This window comes from Octopus bimaculoides, chromosome 2, assembly GCF_001194135.2.
Source record: "Octopus bimaculoides isolate UCB-OBI-ISO-001 chromosome 2, ASM119413v2, whole genome shotgun sequence".
NCBI classification, from domain to species: domain Eukaryota; kingdom Metazoa; phylum Mollusca; class Cephalopoda; order Octopoda; family Octopodidae; genus Octopus; species Octopus bimaculoides.
The window spans coordinates 27442977-27445937 of NC_068982.1; positions in this window are offsets into that span (position 1 = coordinate 27442977).

Genomic DNA, 2961 nt, shown 5'->3' on the forward strand with positions numbered 1-2961 from the left:
CGCCTCGGTGAGGCCCAATGTACGAAGGTCTTGCCTCACCACCTCAGCCCAGGTCTTCCTGGGCCTACCTCTTCCACGGGTTCCCTCAACTGTTAGGGTGTGGCACTTTTTCACGCAGCTATCCTCCTCCATTCTCACCATATATATATATATATATATTTACACACACACATACGTACATGTGCATCCTTGTCTGGACATCATGTGATGGTTGTAAATGAGCATCATCATTGTCATACAAGCAAGGTTACCTGTTTCCAGTCTTCTGTGAAAAAAACATATCTGGCCATGAGGAAATATTACCTTGCTGAGAAACAGGCAAAGGTTGGTGACAGGAAGGGTATCCAGCTATAGAAAATCTACCTCAACAAATTCTGTCTGACCCATGCATGCATGGAAAAGTGAATATCAAGTGATGATGATAAATTGTCTTAATGAGAAAAACAGTTGACAATGCAGAATAGATAATGTATTTAGATTTAGTTTTGACCAATAGTAACTAGGGTATATTTTTACAGTCAATACAAAGAAAAACAAGGTTTATTGGTGTTCAATAGGGCAAGAAACAGCTATTTTAGACAAGGTCCTTCGTTTTTTTTGCTCCAAAGTTTCAAACCAGATTATTCCTTGTATAAAGCAAGGTTCAACACCAAATGTTAGATATTTCTTCCACACAACACACTTTTATACTTCAGTCTTTGATTTTTCTTGGATGAATATTTCCAACAGAGACCAGCACCAGTTTCTTTGAGTTCTAGTATGTTTAAAATTCATCTGTTTTGCTGGTACACATGAACTGTAGTTCACACACCTTTCAAGTACATATGCATAAACACAATTTACAAGGCAAGAAATACAACTGTAGCCAATTGTGGAAAATGTAGTTCAGAAACGCTTCGGTCATACAAACATCAGTGGATCCTGAAGTATAATCTGCTTCAGTCTCTATTTAACATTAAGGATTCTCTTTTGAGATTTTACTCTAAATATTTATACTGAATGGTGAGTGCTGCAAAGTAAGAGATAGGTACTTGCAATCTAAGTCTTTAAACAGCTTTTCATACTTAGTTGAAACAATTTCACTTTATATCATAATTTTACATCATAATACCTGTAGAAAAGGCATTTGTGGTACAGACCCTATTTAGATATGTTCTAAAAAAAATCTTGCTTTATGGCAATTTTGAAAAGGGAACTGGAAACGATCTCACTGTATTTTAAATAACAATTCTGGATCTAGATGACTACAACATCTATGCATCTTTTGTTCATGTACAAGCTGTTTAAGTTAAATGAAAATGAAAGTAAAAATCTAATGAAAATGTTTAGAAATGCATGATTTTCAGGAAATCCCAAGGTTTCATAGATGTTGGGATCTGTAGATATATAAAATCTGGCCTAACCACCAGTGTTGTTGTATGAGCATATAAAAGAAGTGAATAATTTTGTTGATGCAGTTTTACGATGTATCCTGCTAGTTCCAGACAAATAAAATCTAGTTTTTTAAATTTGAGAGCAAATACTTTAAAAATGCAAACCACAACATTGATATAAGATGAAGTTATCTTTGAATATGACAAAATGAATTAAAAATTATCAAGGCATTTTTAACTAATTGATTTATTAAAATAAAAATTAATAAAGTTTCACTGAAAATAATTGAAAGTGTTAACACCAAGGCAACTGGTATTGAGGCAATCCCAGATTTATTGATGAAATATGTTCAAATAAAAAAATATAAATTTGCAACAAAAAATATATAGCTGTGTACAAAAAAATGATTTAAAGCAAGTGACCAAAGTAAAAGAAGATAGTTTTTTAAAAAAATCAAACAATTTTTGGTTCTGAGCAGTAACAAAATTTTGGTTTCAAATAATTTTATAATGGAATAATGAAGTTTCAAATCTCTTGCAACAGAACAAGGCCAATTCTTATAACAGAAGATTTTAATCAATTCAACCATTGTATATTACAGGTAAATATTATTAGGTTCCTAAAACGCTTGGAACTTGAAACTGAGAGGTGAAATTAAATACTGTACTACCTCAAGTTCAGCAATCTGCTGTTTTGGACATCTTTACCACTCTGTTCCATAAACAAATGCTGAACTCTGTTATAAATTACACAAACATGCATATATAGTGTTTTGCAAGGAATGTATATTGGTGACAACAGAATACATTCCAGATTAATGAACTGAGGTACAATAGTCGAAAGACTAAAGAATGGACTACGGACCACATGATCACAAGTTCAAACTTTACAATCAACGTGTGGTGCCCTTGAGTAAGGCACATAATACTGCTTCCTCACTTTACCTACAGAACAAAAAACAAAAACAAAATGAAGTTTCTTATTCTGATAATCAAATAATTAGATGTGAAAAGGCTATCTAGTATTTAAAAGAAATACTAAACAAAAAAGCTACCCCACCTATGAAAATGGGCAAAATTATATATCTCTAACCTGTAAAAAACAAAAAACATTTAATAGATCAAAGCAGTGGATAGTTTATTTTTCTTTTATAAAAACAATATTTTCATCATTCAAATAGATGATGAATAAAGCTATGACAAATCTGTCATAAATAAAATTTACCTAAAGGATTGTTAAGATATTAAAAATAATATTTGCAGGCATCAGCTGCTTTCTATATGTCAGTTGCAAATATGGTCATGTAATAGAAAAATAAACTTCTATTACTTTCTTCATTATTTATTTCATTAAGTCACATTTCTTTTTTGTATAATTTAGAAGAAACCAAAGACCAACAAAATAGTTTCAGTTACAAGTTACAAAACTGTATCCAGAAATACTGAGAACATCCCAGGTATGTTATGCAATAGACATAATGCTATTATACAAAAGTATATATGTATGTGTGTGTGTGTCTGTGTGTATATATACATATGAATACATATGTATATATATACATATATATATATATATATATATGCATAT